The 17,125-nt window shown below is 39.7% G+C and overlaps 1 long non-coding RNA gene across 2 annotated transcripts; it reads left to right on the top strand.

Moving 5' to 3' along the window:
- Nucleotides 1-2,224: 2,224 nt before the first annotated feature.
- On the top strand, nucleotides 2,225-9,750 carry LOC123963280. Of its 2 annotated transcripts, XR_006823147.1 has the most exons (6): nucleotides 2,225-2,287; nucleotides 2,836-2,917; nucleotides 4,163-4,247; nucleotides 4,397-4,485; nucleotides 7,932-8,132; nucleotides 9,540-9,750. It is a non-coding gene; the product is annotated as an uncharacterized LOC123963280 (long non-coding RNA). The 2 variants fall into 2 exon arrangements; XR_006823146.1 differs by lacking the exon at nucleotides 4,163-4,247.
- Nucleotides 9,751-17,125: the final 7,375 nt, after the last annotated feature.

The raw sequence follows: 17,125 nt of genomic DNA, 5'->3' as shown, positions 1-17,125 counted from the left end.
AATCAAAATAATAATAATTTGAAAAGTTGTACAATTATTTATCAGTCTGAGTTTCCACTGGTTGTCTTCACTTCATGGCATGAGCAGACATATATTGCAGCACATTTGGGCATTTCTCCCAGTAAATAGGGGAGTTTCCGTGTGTCTGATAAAAATTTGAATTCGGGGTATATTTGGGAAATGTTTGCAAAGTGTTTTTGTCTTAGTATTTTATATTTAGGGCATGAGGTTAGAAAGTGCAGCTCTGTCTCTACCTATCCTGTGTCACACTGGGAGCAGAGTCTCTCCTCTTGTGGTAGCCAGCTCTGTCTGTGGCGACCATTTTCTATGTGTTCACTCGTCTGTATGTTGTCAACCTTTTTTAGGTGTTTTAGGATATTTTATTGTGCTCAGGTAATTTGCCAGTGTGAATTCTCTTTTTAGAATGTAAATGCTCCATATTTGTATAGCGCCTTTCCGACCACTCAAAGCGCTTTTACGCTACATCTGCATTCACCAGTCAAACACATTCATACACTGAGCCTAAGTGCTCAAACAGAAACTGACATTCACACACATTTATACACTGGCGGAACAGCCGCCAGGGGCAATTCGGGGTTCAGTATCTTGCCCAAGGACACTTCGACATGCAGCCCGGGGGAGCCGGGGATTGAACCGCCGGTTAACGGCCAACCCGCTCTACCTCCTGAGCCACAGCCGCCCAGATAACATTGTAATTTACTTTTGGTTTGGTTGTTTCTTTCCAGTATTCAATATATTTTTTGTGGTTTGGTCTGCTTGAGTCGGTGTTGCTATCCTGAGGCTGTTGGGGACTTGTTACTGCAGAGAGCCTCAGGCCCAGCTGGCTGAGGGGACTCTTATCTGGTTTCCGCTCCTGGTATGTTAGGGCTTTGTGATGGTATGTCTGGGGGTTAACAGATTTTAAGTGATTGTAAAATTTAATTGATCTTTTCTGTATTTTTAGTAAGGGGGGGGACTGGCCGAGCTCTGCTCTGCACAGGTTATTTGGTGTTTTTCTCTGCACCTGCAGGATGCTCTTACAGAACTCGGTATGGAAAGATTCTATGATTGTTTTGTTTGATTTGTCAAATTCATCTAAATAGAAATTGTGTGTAACCTGATTTCTATATTGTTTCTAAAAGATCATTATCTTAGTCTCTGCTGTGTTTACTGTTAGGGCCCAGGTCTGACAGAATCTCTGCAGGAGATTAAGGTGCTGCTGCAAACCTTCTTTAGTAGGTGAAAGCAACACTAAGTCACCTGCATACAGCAGACCTCTCTGTGGCGTTCAGGATGAGGCCAGGTGCCGTGGAACTCTCTAATTGGTTCGCTAATTCATTGATATATAGATTGAAGAGAATTGGACTGAGATTGCATCCCTGCCTCACTCGATGTTTGTTTGTTTCCAATCTTTATCGCACATTCACTTTTTGTATACATGTTCTTAATCAAATCATACGTTTTTCCTCCAATGCCACTTTCAAGTAGCCTATAGAAAAGGCCCTCGTGCCAGATGGAATCAAAGGCTTTTTGGAAGTCAACAAAACAGGCGTATACCTTTCTTTTCTTAATGTTTGATTCTTGATCAATTAGAGTCTGGAGGGTAAATATATGGTCCGTTGTGCAGCAATTAGGCAAAAAAACAATTTGGCATTTATGCAGAATATTGTGGTCATCAAGAAAGTTGACAAGTCGTTTATTAATGATGTTGCAGAATATTTTTCCCAGGTTACTGGATACAAATATTCCTCTGTAGTTATTTGGGTCATATTTATCTCCGGATTTATGAATTGTGGTTATTAAACCTTTGTTCCAGATTTCTGGAAAAGTCCCAGTTGATAGAATAGTATTGAATAGTTTTAGTATAGCCAATCTGATTTTATGGTCTGAGTATTTGATCATTTCATTGAGGATTCCATTCATATCTTATTTTGATACCAAGTAATCTGTTTGAAAGGTTAATCTCCTTTTGAAGTTTATTCCAGTACTACAGTATTTCATTTTTGGGACATGTAATTTCATTTCATTTATAATAGCTAATGTTTATAATAGAGTTATATGAAGTTGGTGACTGTTTAAAACTATACAGCGAATAATATTAAGAAGTGGAATGCAGATAATGCTGATCCTTGTCTGTCTGGGTTAATTGCTTGTCGATGTGTTGGTAATGCCTCGGGGCTCCAGTAGGGGGATTGCCCTTCTCTTCCTCATTCAATACAGATGAGTGAAGGCGAGAGCGGCGTGTGTGTTTCTTCAACCTTCTCCCGTTATTTTTCCCCTTTTTAAGGTAATTGCCACTCACATAGCGCTGTAAACCTAAACACATGTTGAAAGGACACTTCGTTACATTACTGTGGTGTTATATGAGTTAAAGAGATGTTTTTGAGAAACGTGTATGTTGTTTGAAGAGTTTGGTGCTAACTGAGAAGATGAGAATGCTAGCAACCAGAGACCTCATGGCTCCATCATGTCCGAGTCCCGCCATACACAAGTGTTTACTTTGTCGTTGGTGTTTAAGCTAGCTGCTGTTAGTCCACATATTTTTGCTGTAAGGTTTCTTGTATATTTATTACTATAAGGGTGAGTTCATGTCATGCTGAGACAATGAATAATGTTAAAAGTACAATTCATTTAAGTGTTATATGAGAACTCAGTTAAAAAGGAGTATTAAAATGTAATTTAGTAATAACTTTGGTTAAAACAATTCACATTTCATAAGGTAATTTATTTAAAAAGATCATTTAGAATGCATTAAGAAGATACTTGTGACTGTGGTCCTGAATCTGAGTGCGTGAATATTGAAGTGTATGTTTTTTTGTATACATTGTAAAAAAGGTGGTTCAATACAGACGAGTGAAGGCGAGAGCTGCCTAACGGGAGAAGGTTGAAGAAGCACAACAAAGACACACCCAAAAAGGTTAAATATAATTCACCATTTGGTAGGGTAGTCAGGGTAGTCTGACTTTTTGGGAAAGTAGGGGAGGGTAGTTACAACTTTCACATGTGCCATGGTTCATGTGCACTTCCATATGCAGAGGACAATAGTTTTGTCTAGTGTCATTATGATGTATTGGAGGCACACATTAGAAGTACCTTATTGGTCAGTATTAAACTGTTACAAAATTGTTGCTGCACAGCCCCTTAATATTGTAAATAATATTGAGATGTATTAGCAGAAAACTGTGTTGTCTTACAGTGCCAGTTTGCTATTCTTGTTAATACCACTTATAAGAATCTCAGATGTCACCAAGATTTCAAACAATGTCAAGTGTTGAGAGGAAATTGGAAGAAGGCGAGATTGGAGAGGAGAGGTCGCTTGAGCGAGTAGATCCGCTCAGGTCTTCCAGGATCCCTTTGAGAACTTTTAGAAAATCAATAACCTGTCAGATAGAAAGCCTTTTTTGGCCAGTCCACCCGCTACTGCTCAACTCAACTCAATCCAGCTCTCGCCTTGTTTTCAGACTTTCTCTCAAACTGGTTTTATCACCTTGAGTCTATTGAGTGGACCTGCCAGCTCAAAGAAACGTTGTCCCCTCTTACACTGCTCAGACTCTTAATAAAAGAAGGGTCACGGTGTCAGAGATGCTCAGCAAATTGAGTGGTGAAGAAATCACACATTACAGAGTATGAACGTAAAACCAACCCTCCAGTCTGCCCGTCTCAAGTGTGCCACTTCCTACAAACATTTGCTGCACTGCTGGCTTTTGATTTTGTGAACTGAAGACATTTTGTCATTTTAAAATTGATTGTCTGGGCTCTGAAAGGACTGACGGTGTTAACAGTAAATCAAAGCTGTAAAGGTCCTTCTTTTGGGAAAATCAAGGTAATATAGGCAAATCTTTTAAGTACTTATGCTCGTCACATTTTTAGTAAATATTTGTCTTAAATCTACCTTAACGACAGAGTACTGTGAAAACAAAAATGTGGTTTTAATGGCAGTGTGAAAATAAATTTACCATTGTAAGTTCAGCATTCATAGTGACTCTAAAATGTGTTCAATTAGCTTTCAGTTAAAATGTGAGAAAACCTACTGTGAACATTGTGCAAAGGCTGTCAGTTTTGTCCAATTCATGCGTGCACAGAACTTCAGATACAAATAGTAGGTAACCACCTTTTCTCAGTACCCTGCTAATATCCTTTTAAGATGTATTTGGCTTTTCAGAATGAAGAAATATGCATTATCATACCATACTGTGGTTGAGAATGGTTTCTAACTTCTACATCAAGACTGAACTGCCACATGCTCTGTAAGATTTAACAGTTAATAATGTGACCGAATAAAAGCCATGAATGTTGTTGTTGTTTGCAAATGTATCTAGTCAATAGTGATGGACACAGTTGATCATTTTTGACAGCTGATTTAGATTTATTAAGTATACATTTATTTTCCTCTCAGTCCATCTCAAGTCATCCTGCAATCTGAACCAGCAAGGTAAAAGCCCCAGAGAGGTTTACCCTTGGGACCGGAACCACCCCTCACCTCAGGTAATCATCAATTGTCAATCATCCATCACTGGCCTGTCTGTACATGCTCATGGCATCACATCATTTAGATGATTGATGACCAGATGGGTTAAAAAAAAATAGCAGTCTTACAAGCAATTTCTACAAATAACAAATACTGTGGATTTCATGCAAACATGCATATACACTCGTACATGAAAATTAAATACTGTAGTTACACAATATATCCTACTATTACACACCCCTGTAACACAATTAGCCACTAATTAAACCTGTGTAATCACCTAGGAGATGGAAGGATGGGGATTTTTTATATTGTATGATAACCCAGATTTGGCATACATTTATGTATTTCATTGGATTACCCCAAAACTGACAATAACATCCTATTATTTTATTTACAAATGGTTTCTCGGTTGAATTTCCAGAAAACAGACTGTACCACAATATATATATCAATATCTCAATATTAATTTATTTATACCATGATAAAAGATTTTATCCATATTACCCACCCCTTCTTGAAAACACAAAAAAGACACAAGCCATTACAACTATGACCATAATTTAGGCAATATGCATTATTTGAGTCATTTGAAAAAAGTGTTGCCATCATGGCTAAAAAAATGAAGTCCCTGTTCATTAAATCTGCTGACATCCAATTAACTGATCAAGCCACATGGAACAATAAATCTTTATTTTAATCTTTGCAATCATTGTAGTTCAAACTGACTGAATGACTGAGTCATTGTTGTAGATTGACATCACTGTAGCCTACACAGATTTTTGTACCATGTGGGGTAGACAGTTTTTCCTCAGCCATTTATGTGGCACAATGAATGCCAAGCACAGTCGATGGGCTAAAGCCAGCCTTGATGCTGTTGGTTTTTGGGAGGCTGCCACTGGGCACAATGCAGCTCGGTAGCAAGGTTATGTGGATGCTTTACTTACTTATTGATACTTCAGATTTATGTGTAATTTCTAAAACATGTATTCACTTATAATACACAAATGGCCACACTTTCCACATGAAATACATTTATGAAAACCTGTCAATACACTCCACATAAAAACATCTAATATATTACACAAACACACACGCACGTATCCCTATAAAAGGTGAGTGTTAAGCCAGGCACGCTTCTTCATCGACCCACGCAAAATGCCTGAAAGAACATTGACCATGGTAGCCCAGTGGGACTGCAGAGTCAATATGAACCAACAGGAGCGATGATTGATTGATCCCCTGCTACCCTGCTCTCCTTCTCTCCTCTGTCTCATCATGCCCTCCTTCCATGCCCCACCTTCTGTCTCCTTGCAGTCCCCATGGACTTGTGTAGGCCTAGTATCCTCAGTGCAAATGTATTTAAATTAGATCAAGATATAGCAGACATGGACTGGACAGTTCACACCTGGAATGACAATGCATCTCAGACCACATCCACATTAAGACAGCTACTTTTTGGAAATGACGTCAGACAACAATGTGTCATCACAAACTTTCTCTGTGATTCACTTATTATTAGGGCTGTCAGCATTAACAAGTTAATCACAATGAGATTAAGTACTGATCATAACGCGTTTTAATTGTGTTAATCGCGTGTGTCAGATATTCTTATTTTACACCGTCACTGGTGCTGTCGCTGCTACTATTTTGAGACTTCGATGCACCCTTACTTGTTGTCATGCTGAGACACTTCATACCTCCTGCTGCAGCCATGGAGATGAACAACAACACAGTCCCAGACGGCTCCATTGACAAGTCAAAAGCAGTATGCACCTTACGTGAAATGGAATTAAAATATCATCAAAGCACTTCGAGCTAAAGCTAATGTTACCATCAACGAGCTAAGCATACAGCTAGTACAGCAAATCAGGTTGAGGCTAGCGGACTGAGGCAAAGCACTATTTTGGAGAGTGCGAGTCATATACATTGTCGTCGTGAGGGACAATTGTTGCACGCATACATAGCCTGTATGAAACGGAGAAAGCAGTGAAACTGAAACTCCTACTTAAAGCAAGTGCTGTCTCATTGGTTTCATAATAATGTGTGTACATTTTGTAGATGCACTTTTACGGTAGAATTTTTGCAAGCAAGCTTAAGGAACACTGTACTTCATTTACATTGATTGTTTTACCTCAGTCTCGTTGCACATCTTTTGATTTGAAATAATCAAATAAATCTTAAAGTCAAGTTCCAAAACTAACTTTCTTTGTAATTGTTGTCATTGTTAATACAGACTTAAAACAGTTAAGATATATAATAATACTATTTAATTGTTGAATAATAATTTTGAATTTTAATGTGATAAAACATGCGATTAGTCGCGATTAAGAAAAAATTAATCATTTGAGAGCCCTACCTATTATACATGTCAGTGTAGCCAATCACACAGAAAAAAATATATATTTAAATGAGAACAACTAACTTGTTAGTTCACAATGAAACATATAAGTGACCATGGAGAGCCGGGCGGCAAAGACAAGAGGTTAACCAGCTGAGCTTAGTAACAGGGCAGTGGTTGTGACGCACAATTTGTCTGCTTACTGATACTTCTGGAAGACGAAGAGTTTTGTCAACTCTCCCATAATTTTAACATTTCAGTGTCGATTGAGATCTTGAAACCTGAAAATGCTAGTGCGGACACACAAACTGGATTGAGCTGGTTCAGACCAGATATAGTCCAACTTGTGAGACCACTTTTAGTTTTTACATCCCTGTTTAAATTTTAACTGCAGAAAAAGATACATAAATATTTTTGTCTGGCCATACTATTATAGAAAAAGATTGCAGTGGCTATAACAGTACCGACTTCATGCTGCAAAGTCCTTAGGCAGTCTTTCAGTGCAGTCAGGGATGCATTTCTGCCCACACTACATGTCCCTGACCACCCTGAATACTGATTGGTAAATCCCAGTGTATCCACAATAATACCCAAAAAGATTATTTTTGAGGGAGAAAATGAGGTGTACATGTTTGACTGGAACTGAGGGAGGAATAGTGGTTCACTGTGAACTCCCATCTGGACCCTTTATCAGAGTACATATTTTAATGAGCCAAACACCAAAAGAGAGACAGGAAGCGAGGTCAGCTTTAAACACAGTGATTAGCAGTTCAAAGAGAACAACCGGGGTTTCATCTACCTCTCCTCCTCTTGGCCGTCCCTCCCCTGACACCCACTTCCTCTCATCTTCAAACGACCCGCGTGGAGGGTGAGGGATGGCCTCTCCTGGGTCAACCTACAGGGAGCATTGATGGCAGGAGGATGGGAGGCTGGAGGGCAGCTTTGTTGCCTGCTTGGCCTCTCCCCTTGCTGGGCAGTGATTAAATCAAGGCCCTGGTGTGAGGCCTTCTGCTGGGGCAGCAGTGGGTTTCAATCCCCGGTGAGCTTGGATGTGTCCCTGAGAGGAGATGTTACAAAGCACCTGTTATTTGTTTTCTGAATTCATTGTGTGTTCCCTCACAGGACCTTTACCTACCATGGACCAAATACATCACTCACAGATGCTCAATACCTGCCCAGAATCTCAAGTTGTTTTTGTTAACCTGCTGGATATCAAACACAAGATCAGGTTGGATTTTGATGCTCTTCACTGATGTACTTCACATAGCCCTTGGACTTCAAGAACAAAAGGCACTCTGTAAAGGTGACAGGAATCACAAAAAGGTAATTTCAAGCCAAAAGGCTGGTGTGGAAGCCCTTCAATTGATATTCTTTTGTTGTACACACTAATACACACCTGATTTGATTAAGAAATTATTTTTATAGAGACAGAACCTCTGAAATTATGATTAGTACCCTAAAGCTTATAAAAGTGTACTTTGAGTACAAGACACCAGGACTGAAACCGAGGAGCAGGTGAGGAAATCTGGGTCAGGTATAAATGAGCTCTCTCTATAGCTATTATTGAAGTACCTATGAGCAATCCCCCAGTTGTTCTATGGAGCTGCTCAGTGAAAAACAGCTAAATGCAGTTGCCCATGGCAACTCCCTGGTGGGAATCTATATAACTGTATGAATCTGACACAGTATCATGCTGGAAAAATAGCATGCATGCAAAGCCAAAGCCCCTGTAGAAATAAAGATACAAAAAGTAAAAAAAAAAATAGAATGTGTAAACATTTTAAGAATTGTAACTCCCTCCTGCAAAGCACAAGCGAGTGATTGCTGTGCCCCAGGCCCTGTTCCTGTCGGCTTGACAGAAAGAAGCGGGGATGCATTCAGGGAGAGGTATTCTTATGTAATTACTCTGAAATCAAGAAAAAAAAACAAAAAACATTTTTTTCTTGTAAACTTTTGGGAGATTCTAACTTCCTTCTGCAGAGTACTAGTGAGTGATTGCTTTGCCCCAGGTCCTGTTCCTGATGGGTTGACAGAAAGAGGGGAGAATTGCATTCAGCGAGAGTCATCATTTATCCCTGTGTAATTACTCTGAAATCACGGTGGTGAAATATCTGTACTCAGGCTGACGGAAGCGAAAAGTCCCTGAAGGACTGTCTGAAACATGCGCTTCCTGGAAATGAAGAGATGGTGGAGAGAGGCAGATCGGAGAAAGAAAAATGAAATGAAGAGATGAGAGGGGATAAAAGTCGATACAAGGTCAAGAAGTTTCAAAAGAGATGGTCTAATGAGCAGTCAGATGCAATGATTAATCAGCAGACAGTGATGAAGAGTGGAATGGAGAAGTTCTTTGAGCTAAACTGTGGTCAAACAGTTATTTTTAAACTGCGTGGAAATGAGTCAAACTTTCTGCGTCAGGTTGATTTGTGCCATTTTGGGTATCATATATTGCTTTCACAGAACAATGAAAAAAATTACATTTAAATCCAATGTCAGTAATCATCAAAACGTACCCATTACATGTTTTTAATGCTCTGTTTGGCCGGAGTCAAGTGGGAACATCTGCTGCCAACAGTGTGTATGTTTCTGAATGTGTGCAATTGAGCACAATGACATACTTATTACTTTAGGTTATACTAAAATGTTGTTGAAATTCCTCACTGAATTAGCTCCCCTTTCATCTTCTAAACATCCACATTGAAAATTCTCTTTTTTCATTTTTCTCCCAAACAGGAATCTTCTCACCCTGCTTTCCTGCCAAGCGAGAAGTTTAGTGAACACATCCAGCACTAAGCTCAGCGCCATTATGAGCGCTGCAGGAATAAAAGAGTAGTAAGGGAGTGGATGAAAAGCAGGGAGGGCTTTTGTTTCTTCTGTGCTGTGCTGTCCATTGATGAGGAGGTTGTTTGAGTAGATAAGGAGAATAAATCCTGAGTTCTCTCTCTTCTCTTCTCATCTCTTCCACTTTCACTTGCAGACAGCAGTTTGTGAGCAACATTGCCCAGCACATGCTTTTTTCTAGCTCAACATGTATCTTTAACACACACACACAGACACACACACACTTATAAGCTATACATGCACTCAAGTGTGTGCATGACTATGACAGGAAATGAATATTAAAGCATTGCACCGCAGGTGTAGGAGCCGCAGACATTTCTTGAGTCTTCTTGAGCGCATCATTTATTTACCAGTTTGAGGCTTCAAAGTGTGTTTAAATATCATATTTTTCTCTGTGTTCTCTTTAATCAGGCACATCATCCCCCCCTCCCCCCTTTTCTCCATCTGCTTTGCTCACAGGTGCTGTGGGGAGGCTCTCAGTGCAGGCTCTGAAAGTATGTTTTTCCCTTGTCAGGGGTTAAAGATCAAGGTGTGCTAGTTTTCTTACGTAAATAAATCAATACGAGCCCAATGTCTACTCCCCAGAGGGGGAGAAGTTGCCAGAAGAGGGACAGCCTTTCAAATACATGTATGCAAAGCGGGTGAAGATATGTGTGTGTGTGTGTGTGTGTGTGAGCAAAAGTCCTGATAGAGTTTCATCGCCTGGACAGGATGTGTAACTACGGCTCCCTGTGAGTAGGCTTTGATGTTACCTTGAGTGATAGATGAGAGAGGAGGAGGAGGGTTTGGAGGAGAGGAAAGGTGATGTTGCTGACACAGTAGTTTGAGACAACTTTTTTCTCCATACTTTTTTTTTTGAAGTCACTTTTCGATCTGCACTCCTAAAAACTCGGCAAAAAAACAAAAAACAACTGCTTCACTTATGTAAAAGAGCCGCAGGTGAGCTCTTCTGTTTTGGAGCAAATATATGCCAACATAGGAGAGAGAGGTGAGTGGAGTGAAAGGAAGAAGAGGAGGACGGGGAAGAGGAAGAGAAAGACTGAGAAGAGACATATTGTCTGATGAAATAACTGTGGTTTAACAGTGAGGGAGGCTAGGCCGAGAGTCCAACCAAACTGGAACAGGTTCCCAGTAGCATTCGTCGTCCAGACTTTCCAAAATAAGAATAGGTTAAAAAAATCTACTGAATTTCAATACAGTACTTGATGATAACTGTAGTACAGTATTGCAAGTGGACCATAGTAACAGAAAATATGTTTTATGTATGCATGAGATTTGGAAGATGGAGATTGAAAGGTCTACAACCATGGAAGATGCAGGGGTGGATTCACTGTGCTAGGCGTTATTTCTCCTGCTGCTTGGCCATGGCGAACAGTGCCTGTGATGTTGATGAGGACAGAAGACAGGATGCTGCCAAAATTGTTTCTCCTGTATGAAGAAAACTATGTAAATCCAACTGTGTTTGTTGATTTGTATATATGGTATTTCAGAGTAAATAAAATATTCTATTCTTGAATTTGTGTTTGTGTTTTAGTTTTGAGAATGAAAACATAACAGTTTACAACAAGCTACTGTGCGTACAGTATGTAGAGTACACTGAAAATGCAAAAGGCCTACTGATCATTATCATAGCAGTGTTTTCCTCTCACCACAGTGTTTCTATTCATTTGGTGTGTGTGTCATTTAAAGAGCAAATTTCATTTTGAGAAGACGTAACGTTTTGAAGGCAGTGTTTGCTCCTGAATGCGATTTATGTTATGAGGTTGAGTTTGGTATTTGTGTCCAGAGTTTTTATGAAAAGGAGCCACGCTTTTCCAAAAATGTGTGGAAGCAATTGAGTAAAACTACAAAGATCGTGAGGACTATAAACTGAAAACTGGGGGGGGGGGGGGGGGGGGGGGGGGCCGAAGCCGAAGGGAAGGGGATTTGAAAAGATGCATGAATGTCAATTTTCAGTCTATTGCATGAAGGAGGCAGTTGGAGGTCACTGCAGTATTCACAAGCGTGGGTTAACGCCTAAGACAAATACATCCCTGCACCATAACCTACTCAGATCCATACACGAGCAGCCAGAGAAGACTCACACACACACACACACACACACACACCCCCACTCAATCGGATCATCTTGCACATGCACACAAAACATATTAAGAGAATGGGTGGTACTATTTATTGATCCAAACATCTCTTTTTTCTCCTTCTCTCAATAAATAACTGTGGAATCCAACAGTCCACACATGTGTTTCGAATGTGTGTATTTGTAAGTCAGAGCTTTTCCATCCATTTGTGTTCAAATTGTGTCCCTGGTAACACAGGCAGCTAGTGACTTGATTTCATCTTAGTGATTGATGGTAAGAACGGCCAGTACAGCCTAGCACATGCACTTGTACATTATTCCTCCTCCAGCAGAGGAGGAATAATGTCCCCCACTAGCACAAAGCATACAGAGAGTCTGAACAGAAATTACCTCAGTGAATCCTGATCCCCTGTTAGAGATAAGTATAATTAGTTATCCACACAAGTCATTTTATTCAGCTTTGTACACGTGTGCTTGTATCACAACATTAATCTTCTGTCTTCAAGGGACGCTGTTACCTGAGAGCACTGGGACAGATAAAGAGCTAATTCCAGAATTAGATTTATGTCTTTAGAGAAAATTGACTCCCTCTATTATAAAAACACGATTTGTGAAAACAAAAGCACATGGTTTTATGATTCACATAAAAGGGTGAAATGTTTGTCTTAAAAACTGATGAATTTTGACATCTTCATTTTGTCTGAACTAACGCATTAGCTTGAAGCCCTCAGTAAGAGGTGGAAGGTGCAGACCCTCTTGTCCTTTCATTAGAGCGGCTCTTTTTTTCATTCTCATTCCATCTTCATTACCTCTTGACATGCACACTGTGTATTTAATAAGCCGGGTTATTCAACCTTGATGTTTGTTCCATCAGTGCAAATGAAACCTTGGCTTCTATAACTTTGCTTTTACAGTTACTGTATCCTGCGGGGGCAATTTAAAGTGGCATCACTCCTGCTGCAATGCTTAAAGAAGAAAGACATATTCCCTTTCACCATGCACACACGCACACACACACACACACACACCACAACAACAACAACAACAACAACTAAACAAATAATGAAGCACATCTCACGCAAATTAAATTTCTTTTCTTACACAAATATTCACCTGAAATGGTCACATAGCAACAGCTTCCTCTTAGCGATGAGAGGAGTGATTAGATGAGCCTTATGAACCTTTGAGTAGCAGTATTGATGTCATCTATATTCATGCTGGCTTATTTCAGATACATTCACTGGATCAGGAAATGTCATTGTATTTCATTAGCATTTATACATGAGTGAACTATGAGAGTACCATGGCCACAAATAAGACACAGCTATTTGCTTGCAAGGACCTACAGTGCCCCCAAGTGGTTTTTAGATGATTTTTTTCATGCTTCCCACTTGGTAGAAGCACTACAGAACAATTAATCCAAGTCTGAGTGTCTCATTTTAACTTCGAGTAATTCCTTATGGGACCAAGGCCAGGCCACTTTTGTCTTTCCATCCTCATTTCAAATGATCAAATTGCCTGGCTGTTGCTGATCATCCAGTCGCTTTCGGGTCATCAGAGTGCAAGTGTTCATGGATTCTGAATGTTAAAATGAAGGAATGGGGACCACTTACAGTTGGACTGAAATTTAATGGGGCATATCTGAAAAGATGTTGCTTTTTCAAAGATGTATATCCAAGAACCATTGCCTTACACATTCTTAAAAGTTCAGGCCGGGGGAAGCTCCAGGTTACGAGTTGTTAAGTTCCCATAGTGGAAACATGCTATATTACAAGTATGGACATGGTGAAGGGCTGCGGTATGTTCTTTATTTAAAGGGGCATTATGTAGTTTCCAGCGGCCACTAGCGGTGCGGTTTTAAGATTGCAACCAGGCGTGTGCTTGTACGTGTGCTCACTTGAACTCATGAGCGAGCAGAATCCGAAACACAACCGCTTTCATACAGAAATCCTGCAATAAACGCAGGAACACCAGCATGCAGGCTGTGGCTTTTCACTCAGACATGTTCAGGCTCTGTTACTTCAACATTCCCATCTCAGAGGTGGATCGACACCGGCGCCGTACCTTTCATTCAGCGCAGCGAGACACCGGCATATTGGCACAGTACTCCCAAAAAAAGTGAGAGCGGCTATAGACAGGCAGGGAGCCAGCTTCACACAACATGCTGGAAACTCAGGTAAACTCCCACTATAACGTTACAGTAATATTTTTATCAGCTTGATGTTGAACTAATCCATGCTCATTACATGATAAAGTTACACTGCATTTAGCCAATGTGCTACATCGTTAGCTCGCCTGCTGCTTTCAGTAACTGTCATTACTATCTATGTATCTGTCACCGGAGGCTCAGCAATTTCAGCACAGCTACATGTTTTGGATGATAATGAAACTGTTAACGTTAGTGAGCTGGACTGAACATTATAACGAGATTGTGTCACACTTTATAGCAGTTAGACAGCAGTAAGTAAATTTACTGTAGTGTTAGTGGATGGCTCTACCTCTGGGTTGTATATTATATAGGTCATGTTAGTTACAGCGACTGAGAGGTAGAGAAGCTGTGTACCTGAGTATCAGTAAAAGGCAATAAATCTAAATTGAACGCTACAAAGCAAACAGCAGCGGGTCCAAGCTACTGTAGCGTTAGCTGGCTGCTCGTGGCTGCATCACTAAGTAAACAAATCCTTCCACATTAGCTTTTTACCATTACATCATTTCTTGCAGGCTTTGTCACTTTGACATAACAGTGGTACAGAGGAAAGTAACATGGGTTGCATTAGTTGATGAAGTAATGTGAAAGCAATATAACTTTGCACCGGACAACATTAGCAACTGCTCGGCATTAGCCGGTGAGCTAACGCTATCTAACTTGAGCCAACTGAGGCACAAAATCAAAATATATTTTACATGCTCTGTAGTAATGTTTGCTTTTGCTTTTATACCCAAAACAAAGCGGAGGTTTCTCCATGATTCAAAAGCCCTGCCGATGTTGATCCGTGTTTTCGTCCGAAGTTGATCCAATTCACATTAGGCCTGACGAGCTTCAGCAGATAAATCTTTTTTTTGTTTTTTATCCTTATGTGGAGTTTGTGTTGGAGTCTGTGTTGTGCTGGGAGCAGGTCGTTTCTTAGTGTTAGCAGACTCCATGTCATAAGTTGCAGTGTCGTCGCTGCTGAGTGCAAAGGCAGTAGACAAAGCGAGAGCCTCGGGAGCACGCATGCAGGTGTCAGTCACTGGATTTCGCGGAAAAAAAGACCCGGAGCCTTCAAATAGGAATAGGAATACTTGCCTTCAGAGTTAATAGCCAAACCTGGCAAGTGGATCATTTTAATGTCAGATTACAACCCCTTCACACACAGTCAATAAAAAAAAGGATTAATTTTAGTAGAAAAACTACATATAGCCCCTTTAAAATTTTACTATTTTTGTGGTCACTCAACTTAGTACTCAAAATGACAGGCCCTTTGATATGAGGAGTTATTTTACATGTGATGATGTACAGCTACATATCCACATTAGTTGTACATCCATGAGTACACGTAGTACATTCCTTGACTTTCTATCATCACTACTCATTTGTTTCAAGCATGCTCTGTCCTCAACTGCATTCACAAATAGGTTTCTGAAGTGAAAACTTCATCAAGAAAGTGTTTACTGCCATAGCTTTGTCAATAGCAATTGATTAGTTCCAGGATACTTGCACTTCTTACTGCATTACAATAGGATAAGAAAATCTGCTCTAAGGATGAATGTAAATGAAAGGGGGCTCTGGGACTTTAAAACTGAAATGCTCCCATTAATGGGAAGATATTTATCTCCAATTATCGTTTTAATGGCAAAGGGTCATCTTGATGCTAATTAATCACAACACATCACTCCAGCGTCATCTGTGGTGACACTTTAATTTCAGCAGTTATTATCACTACCACAGCGTAGACTTCACTGTGTCAAGTAATGGCTCTGTAATGACCCTCACTAACTGCAGCTCACATGTCTGGCATTTATTAAAGGAACTGAACGTTGTCGGAGTCCAGAATACATATTATCCGTTCCTGTCAGGAGAGACATATGCTCCTCTCAGCTCTTCCGTTGTCCATAATGTGTTGAACGTGCCGTCATACATACTGTAATGATCAGGTGCAATTTGAGAGGTATGCATTTGGATCTTTCATCTTCACCAGACTATTTTTCAAAAAGCTGTCGTCAGGTAAGTGGATAAGTGAAAGAAATAGCCCAGAGATGATGAGGGGTGAACTAAAGTGAACTAAAATGAAAGGAGAACATTTCACGTTCTCATACAGTCATACGGTGGAAAGTCTTTCAACAGGTGTTATTTCACGTATATGATCTATCGATATCTATGTGTTCATGCATCTGTATTTTATTTGTCTATCTTTCTGCTGGTCTATTCTTAAACAAAGCTTTATGTGAATATATACTGAACTATCAAACTCAGCGGTCCCATACATATGTCTTGAGTGGACAACTCCTTTGAGTTGTGCACAATAGGCCTTTTTCACCGCAGACAATTTGACTTTGTCATAGCAAGAAAAGCACAGGTGTGACTAACACAATGAATGACTGCTCTGTACTATTCAAGTGTCTCAGTAAGCGGTGACAGTGTGAACAATACCAGGATAATGCCAGGACCTTGAAATCAGAGCAGCTAATTAATTAATCATTCATTTTATATACACCTGCTTTTCCTAGTGTGACATGTCAAAATGTCTGCTGTCAAAAACGCCCAAATATGTTGGTATGATGTCAAAATTGTCAGCTGCCACAATTAGTGAGCTGTAATTCTGTTTAGCCCACAATGCAGCCTTCAGATCAATGAATGTGAACTTTAAATATAAGCCTCTTCTATTTGTCTTTTATTGGATGTTCAATTGAAGAGCAGTAAAAGTGATTTAGTCAATATATCGTTACATCACAAGTGTTTGCTTGTAAATTTAACAGAGGAATGTTCACACTAATTTAATTATATATCAATCTCTGATGACCACAAACCTTGATAATGACAAGCAGATGGTCCACTCGACAGCCCAGTGTGGATGCAAAATGAAATTTCTTACATAATTTGAGTCAAGTCCATATCTCATGTCTCCCAGTGGTGGACGAAGTATTCAGATCCTTTACTAAAGTAAAAGTACTAATACCACACTGTAAAGGTACTCTATTACAAGTAAAAAGCTCTGCATTGAAAATGTTACTTAAGTAAAAATATGTAAGTAAAATCAGGAAAATGTACTTTAAGTAGTAAAAGTAAAAGTACTCAATGCAAAAAAATGTCCTGTGACTTTTGTTCTATTACATTCTTACCTTCTTATTACGTTCTATTACAACCTATGATTTTTTATTTTTTATTTCCATGGTTATCATGGCATCTATGGCCACATCC

The sequence above is a fragment of the Micropterus dolomieu genome, linkage group LG23 (genome assembly GCF_021292245.1).
Source record: "Micropterus dolomieu isolate WLL.071019.BEF.003 ecotype Adirondacks linkage group LG23, ASM2129224v1, whole genome shotgun sequence".
NCBI lineage: Eukaryota > Metazoa > Chordata > Actinopteri > Centrarchiformes > Centrarchidae > Micropterus > Micropterus dolomieu.
The sequence above is the reverse complement of the archived record's forward strand: the minus strand, read 5'-3'. Positions and strand labels throughout refer to the sequence as shown.